The sequence below is a fragment of the Staurois parvus genome, unplaced genomic scaffold (assembly GCF_062004578.1).
Source record: "Staurois parvus isolate SC_StPar_1 unplaced genomic scaffold, SC_StPar_1.0 ptg000175l, whole genome shotgun sequence".
Classification (NCBI taxonomy): domain Eukaryota; kingdom Metazoa; phylum Chordata; class Amphibia; order Anura; family Ranidae; genus Staurois; species Staurois parvus.
Genome location: NW_028317971.1, coordinates 5,545,310 through 5,553,443, shown reverse-complemented (window position 1 = coordinate 5,553,443; position 8,134 = coordinate 5,545,310). Strand labels below are relative to the sequence as shown.

The following is an 8,134-nucleotide window of genomic DNA, read 5'->3' as shown; positions in this document are numbered from 1 at the left end:
GCCAGATCTGAACCTTGTAGCTCTCCCCATTGTGTCTTTTCCCCTATGCTAGCATTGTGTCCACATTAGCATTTGCGTAGGCAGGGCAGAGTAGGACTGGCCATAGAGAGATTACTTTGACGCAGTTGGCCAGCTTAAGCATGTATTGCAATATGTGTGAACTAAATATCCCTATTTATTGCATAGTCTGCTTGAACTCAGCAAAGGACATCCTCATCTGTTGCAGCAGTGAGTCAGCAATAATACAGCAGTATTAAACCCAAAAGAAAACATTTATTTAATTGCAGTTTATCAATTCTTAGATGTGATGACTGTATTTGTTTTCTTTTTTTAGACTTCTATTTTCATCTGGTGATCAAGCAGGCAGGTCTGTTGTTTTTCAAAAGCACAAGCTCTCCAGCAGAATGTATTAGTTTACATGGGTGAGACAATCTATTTACCACTGGCAGGGTTGATTAAAATGATCAGCTTTTTTTTTATTTATGCAAAACCTTTATCTCAAAGGGAAAAAAAAAACTATTTGCTGTAGCTGATTACAAAGTGTGAGCTAGAGTTTGGCTTCAGTTTGCTATTGTATTCAAATTTGCTAATATGTTTAGCACTCCCCTCCCCTCCAGACTGACAATGCTGCTGTATGCTCTGCCTCCTGTGTTCTTCTTGCAGAGCGGTGGCATACTAATGCAGGAGGCGTGTTACTGCCCAGATCACCAGGTGAAAACAGGGAAAGCCTAAAAAAAAAGAAAACTGATGCAGCCACTACATCTAATGATTGGTAAGCTGCAATATAACATTTTTTCGGTGTGGAGTTTAATACTACTAAAGGTACATGGGTGCTCTACCTTCCCCCTTTTCACAAAAAGAAGAAAAAAAATAGCATGAAAGTACAGAGGAGCTACAAAAGTCAGTTTCTGTTCTGTTATTCCACTGCTATTTCTATTTTTAAAGGATAAGTTCACATTTGGGAACATGTTACATGTTCCACCCGTTTTTAAGGTGGAACACGTAACATGTTCCCATAGCTGCAACAGCACCCGCCACCCCTCCCTCCTGGCTCTGGCGATGACGTCATCGAGTACCGGAATGTGGCAGCCATCTTATTGGTTTTAAACTATCTTTGATGTTTATGGAGACATGATGTTTTTATGAGTTGATGATGTACGTGCATTAGTATTTTATCCATTAAATGACTACTATTTACTACACTATGAGGATTATTTCTTTGTTTTGAAATATCCCATATAAGATCACAAGGAATTTAGTTTTTTTTTTCGCCTGAAGTACCAGTCTTAAGGATGGATGTTCAAGACATGCTATTAATCCAGTGATTGTTTCTGTGAACATACAGCGCTTATTGACCTCCCTTTGGGGGTCAAAAGTATCCGGTAAGGGGCAGTGTGTTTGGTGTTAGTGAAGGATCCTTTCCTATTTCCCCTTTGATGTTTCCTCTGGACATATATTGGATTTATGTTGTTGCTCCAAAACTGGACTTTATTTATTATATATGCTGAACTTTTTGTATTTACAGTACTCTAGGTATACGCTTAGCGCTGTATTTTTTCCATTTTTTATAGTTTGTGTATTTTAACCTGCAATACTGTGCTAGCTGCTAGTGCAAATTCTAACTGTTGACTTATTCTCAATCTCAAGTGCGATTTTATGTTTTCTGTTACTGTTGGGTAGTGGCCACATTTTATAGCAGTGTTTTAAAGACTGCATTAGTTTTTACTGCTTTTTCTGAAAGAGATTTAATAATATATTAACTGTTTTTAATCAAATCATTTTTATATAGAACTAAAGGTTCAGTTTTAAAAATGTTCTTTTTCTGTTCCATAACCACATGTAATCACAATGTACATATTATAATATACTTTTACTTCCAGTATATCCACAATATCTGGTAGGTTAGCAGGAAGTCACACACTATAACAATAACTATACACTGTAATATAAATTAAAATTTTTTTAAAAAACCATCAATGCTGAACAAGCTGTTTTTCTCTTTCCACTGTGTACTATTAGTAAAGAGGAGTTCAGTTATGGTCAACTGTTCAAAAAGCCTACCTATAAAGTTGCTATTTCTGTGCCATTGCAATGTTTTTCTGACATACTGCTGTAAGCCTTGGAGTGTTTAGATCCTCATTTTAAACGTTTTCCCCCAAAATATTTAGATAGGTAATTGCTGTGTGTTTGAAAATAAAATAATGTTGTGGGGTTGCTAAACTCCTTGGTCTCTGGTCTCTGTGTGCATTCTCTTCACTTCGGGTACCAAACACCTGGCCCCATCCACAATCTAAATTGTCCATGAGACAGAATCATCACAATGCTCCTCCTTGTGCTTTCATCCTTCAGTCTTCCTACTTTCACTCTACCTTCTTTTCTAGTTCTGAACACTGGAACAGGGGTGGACTGACCATTTGGGAACTCAGGCACTGCCCGAGGGCCCGGGGTCAGTAGGGGGCCCCATGAAGTGCCCCTGGTACCTTTTATAGGCTTTTTTGGGTGTGGTTAGAGTGTGGGCTAGGACACAGAAGCCCCATAATCACCTATTGCCCGGGGGCCCCATGAGTTTTCAGTCCGCCCCTGCACTGGAAACATGCTGAATTGGCAGTATTATTCAATACAATTGAGCTTGGATGGCTCAAGGTGAATAAACCATACCATGCTCACTTAAAAAGATAAGTGTTTTTTTTTATTTATAAAATTATACTTATCTAGGTGGATGCAACATCAGATCAATACTGCATCCACCTAGTTAATTTAACAAAAAATAAACTTCCCTTTTAAAATGAGCATGCTATGATTTATTCACCTTGAGCCAATCAAGCTCAATTGCATTGAACAATACTGCCAATTCAACATGTCCCCCCCCCCCCGGCTCTAAGGGTGAGAACTGAGAGATCAGCCATTGCTGATCTCTCAGTTCTCCCTGTAGCTCTGAGCAGAGAGCGGTGACTGTCAGTCACCATTGTCTGCTTTGCCCTCCCCCAGTGCTCACTGGAGTGCTGGGCTGTGAAGGGGGTGGGAGCAAATGGTTCAGGTATTCAGTGGATCATTGAGAGGCTGAAGCAGGTGCCGGTTCAGGTTCCTGGGTGGATCTCAACCATATGGTCACGATCTTTCCCCAGTATGGACTAGCTGAGTGATGTCAGCTGATAGCAGACTTTAGCCCGCTGTCGGTTGAAAATGGTTCACAGGAGTGCAGAACAAATAGGCTTTGGCTGTACTTCTTTCAATTTCTGGTGTGCATGGGATTGTATTAAAATCTTATTATATTTGAGCAGTTTTGAAAGTCATATAATATTTTTAATGGTTTTATTAGTGGACCTGTTGTGGGATTTTTTTATGTTTATCATACCTATATAACTAGTTTTTACACAGCCACAACATTTGTTTGTATTCTTTACAGGGAAGGTTTATTTAAAACTAACATATGGAAAAAGGTATACAGTTTACATTTTTTTTATTCTTGATTATCCCCATGTTAGTTTCTGATTATTGTTTTATTGTAAAAAATGAAAAACATACAAGAAAATTTCAGGCTACATGGTGCTTTTTGGAAAGCAGGTCTGCTACGGTAACAGTGAAAAGTATGCCCAAAGCTCCTCAGAAGATGGTGCTGTTAATGAAACATAAATTGTCATAGAATTATTTTGAGTTTACTTTAAGAGCCTAATTTGCCTAATTGTGATCATAAAAAACATTGTATACAGATGTCTTACTAGTTTTAGCCCAACATGTGTTTAATTAAGTTTTGATTCAATGTGGTGAGCTAGATTGTAGAGAAAGAACTTTATTGAAGTTAAAAATTTTAAAGGCTACATTTTTAAAGGCTGCTGATATATTTTAAGCAAACCTATGGAGGCTGATTTACTAAAACTGGAGAGTGCAAAATCTGGTGCAGCTGTACATGGCAGCCAATCAGCTTCTAACGTGTTCAGCTTGTTTAGTTAAGATTTGACAAAAAAAAACTGGAAGCTGATTGGTTTCTATGGAGAGCTGCAGCAGATTTTGCACTCTCCAGTTTTTAGTAAATCAACCCGATAGTGTCTAGTCCGCTGTGCAGCAAACTTGGTAAGTCACCATACTAGACAAAGTGTCAGGTTTGCTGCACAGTAAACACTATAAGATGCTTTTCTTATTTAACCCCTGATTCATCAATCTGCTACTGGAGCCCTTAGAAAAACAACAGTTCTGCTTACAGTATATCCCTCCTGCCTCCTGCCACTAACAATTTAGGGCTTGATGGCTTGGTTTCTGAACAGTCATTTGAGGGGGGAGGGAGTAGATGAGGGAAGATGGAGTGGTGGGTGAGGTTATTGCTTACCAATATACAAGTTCTGACTTTCATATGGGTAAGCTTAATAGATTGTAAGCTCTCACAAACAAGGCCCTTCTATCCTTCGTCATTAAGTTTTATGTAACTGTACTCTATCCCTTTATATTGTAAAACTGTGCAAACCATTGGTGCTTTACTAATTCTTAAATAATTGCAGCGCCCCTCTAGATAGCCAGGGGGAGTTAGTTACATTTTTTCAGTTAGAAAGGCTGGGTAGCAGCCTGGGTCATAGTCAGCAGGGTCAGATCAGTTCCTTGATACCTTCCACTGTTCCAGAAACTTGGAGAAGATCATAGAAGCAGTGGGCGGGGGTGAGAAGGGGCTGATCTGCATACTTAAGGGATCCTGACCAATTCCCAGGCAGGAGGCTTGGCATGGGGTCAGGACAGCCCTTAAGTATGACTGTGCCTGCTCAGCAGCAGGAGAGCTTGGGTGGTAGATGTGAGGAAGGCTGAGATGCAGGAGCCTGGTAGGGGGCCCAGTGGGAAAGGAGGATCAATCAGCCTCATTGGTCCCCAGAGGGAGGACCACCTGTGGAGTTGGGGAAGGTGCCAGCCCAGCAGAAGGCCTGAAGGCAGCCACCAACCCAACCAGCTCACAGGCAAGAACTGAGTGAAAAATCCTACACTCCCTGGGCCAATTAAGGGAAATGAGCATTCTGTTGGGAAACCTGACTATCTCCATACCCAGGACTGTTAACCCTATCAAGTGGCAGCCACTGGAACCCCTTGCCTAGGGATTATTCTAAACAGCTGGGTAAAGAAGAGGATTTATCTGGGGTCTGGGGTTGTACACCAGGAGAGGCTGGAAAGTTCTCCTAGAAGATAAGTTCCTATCTTGGATTTGCACATAGTTGCCAGGAAGTTGTCCTCAGTTTGCAGTTTCCTTGGCTATCCCATAAACCCCTCAACCCCATCTAAGTTTAATACCCCTAATAAAAAAAAACAGTCTCAAGGACTGTTTACTGTCTACAGAATGCAAGTGTGTGAAAAATGCATGTTGCCTGGCTGTACGGAACTATAGGGGTACCCCAAACTTCAGCAACTCCTAAGGGGTTAGTGCTACATAATATTAACTTGGACATTTGAAGACCTCTTACAGGAACTCGTAAGATACTTTGCTTAATGTGGACAATGTACAGATTTTCATTAAATAATAAATCTTTAAAATATAAGGAAGATGATAAGGAAATATAAGGAAGAAAACATTTTTACTCCAAGGTTTACAAAATTAAATGTCAAATAATGCATATGAGCTTGCATTTATAGATGACATTTCTGTGTAGACTGTAAATAACAATAGTGGAACATGTCTTTGTTTCAGATGCCCTGTAACTAACAAAATCTATTTTCACATAAAAAATAAGTAAAAGACCTCTTCACAGATTTTTCATAAATAATTATTAATTGCCTTAATACCTCTCCCAGAAATTGTACAGTGATCCTGTAATGCTCACCTCAGTACCATTGGTCAAAGAGTTTAGAGACCTAGTGTAACATCACCTATAGCAGCCTCCATTACCTTCTGTTTTAGTTGCTGCCCAAGTGGCACTAAAAGCCTAACATATCAAACAGAAGTGCCTGTGGTCCTTGTAGGTGTCAAGCATGGACTAATGCTTCAGCAGCTTAGTAGCCAGTAGCATAATCCATAGTTAGGCAGGGCAGGCATGGTCAGTAATTGTAATCCAGGGACAGGCAGAGGTCAGAGCAGGCAGTGATCAACATAATTAGTCCAGAAATCAGCAAAAGGTCAGGGCAGACAGCAGAAAATAGGGTAATTCAGAGACAGGTCTGCAAGATCAGAACTGAAAGTATCAGGAACAGAGTGCAACGAAAATGTTGTCCATAGTTATCACAAGCCCAGAGCCCGGGGTTTGTGATGTGTAAACAGTGGTCTTTCAGAAAGGAGAGGAGTGGTTGCTAAAGCTGCGCCTGTTGCCTGGCAACAGACACGCCAAATGACAGTAGAGCCAACAAGCTGCCTAGCAATGTAAGCGCAGATCAGGTTTGGGCCACTGGCATGCTGTAAAGTCTACGTTGCAGTGCTGCTGGGAGGCCATGACAGCTGATGTGGGATTACATCAGAAAGGTTAGTGAGAAACACTCCTGAGAGATCCTAAGCACAGATTGTATCTTTAAAATGTATGTATAGCTCAATATTTTTTATTTTAAATGTGTGATAGAGCTGGGAAGGAGTTTACTGCTGTTTTTGTCCCTTTTCTGTGTTTTTCACAGTGACTATGGTCATTGCACAGAAGGTAATGGGCAATCCAAATAGGGACACCGGTTCTAGTAACAACTGTCTAAACTGGGAATTTCCCTCACTTCCTATTGTATTTCCAGGACAAGAAACAAAGGGAAATCTCTCAACAGGACACAGATCTCAAAAAATAAACTGATGAGTTTTAACTTCCCTACTCTATGCAAAACTGAAAAAATGTTTACGCTATACAAAACATCTGCAGGAGATGCAAGGATTTGTTTAGGTCTTTTGGGTTGCTGACAGGCACGGACTGGGACAAAAAATAGGCCATTACATATATTTTATTATTTTTTTTACATTTTTTTGTAGGAAGGAAGGAGGGAAAGAGATGTATAAAAAGGAAAGAGAAAGAAAGAAAGAGGTATAAAAAGGAAAGAGAAAGAAAGAAAGAAAGAAAGAAAGAAAGAAAGAAAGAAAGAAAAAGAAAGAAAGGAGAGAGAAGACACAAGGCTGGCTGGGTGTGTGGGCGGGGCAGACACAGGTGGAGAGGGCGGGAGGAGGAAGGGCAGCTTTCTCTCTCCTCTCCCGTCTGTGGTAGGTGGGGAACTGTCAGCACTGGGGACGGAATATGCTGACAGATCCCCCGCAGTGCTCTGGGGGATGACAGCTGGCCACGGGGGAAGCATACAGGAGCCCAGGGCATGCTTCATGCAGGAGATGGATAGGAGAGGTGGCACATAGAGGAACCAAGAAATGCACGGTCCTCTATGTGCTGCCTATCCACCTCTCCTATCCAGGTGGCCCTAGCCCACCAGGCAAATGCCTAGTGTGCCCTATGGCCAGTTCGGGCCTGGTTGCTGATGCAAAATTTAAAACTGGGAAACACAAAATCTCTTTAAAAAATGCCTTTCCTTCTCCAGGCCGATCAGAGTAAGGGGCTGAAAATGTCTGCTCATTTGCAGTGGACTGTCATGAGGAACTGCTTCAGTTTCCTGATCAAAAGAAACAAGCAGGTGTACAGTACTGAGCCAAACAATCTGAAGACCAGGAACTCTTTTCGCTACAATGGTCTAATTCACAAGAGAACAGTTCATGTTGAGCCTGCTGCTGATGCAAAGGGGATGATTGTGGTCTTAAAAAAACGTGCTGGCCGGCGCAAACCTGCCACATGATATGAGAAGATCTCAATAACAAAAACTCCCGTGCTCGCCTCAGCAGCTTGCAACACATTATCCGCAAGAATTACTACAGGAGGAACCTGTGTATGGCGGGTCTTCATTGTGCCAATGCTATCCTGAAAAGTCAGAAGCCAGTTGTGGTGAAAAAAGGAATGCACTCCGGCTGCCAAGACTGCTTAACTTTCTAGAAATATCAGTAATAAAATTTTCAAACCAAAAAAAAAATTAAGTAAAAAATGCACATAAACTACATAAAAACATGTAAACATGAAAGTGTCTTGTAACTCCTGAATTGTCAAGGTCCTACCTTTTCCCTGAGGTTATGTTACTCCATGTGCTGGCGTCCATCTTGGATTCTGCTGTGCATGGTGGGAATCCTTTTATGCCTTCAGGTCTCTGAGGTCCATCCCCCAGAGGG

At 41.1% G+C, this 8,134-nt stretch overlaps 1 pseudogene; it reads left to right on the top strand.

Moving 5' to 3' along the window:
• The first annotated feature begins 7,482 nt into the window (after window positions 1-7,482).
• On the top strand, window positions 7,483-7,904 carry LOC149462386 (large ribosomal subunit protein eL28 pseudogene; annotated as a pseudogene).
• Window positions 7,905-8,134: the final 230 nt, after the last annotated feature.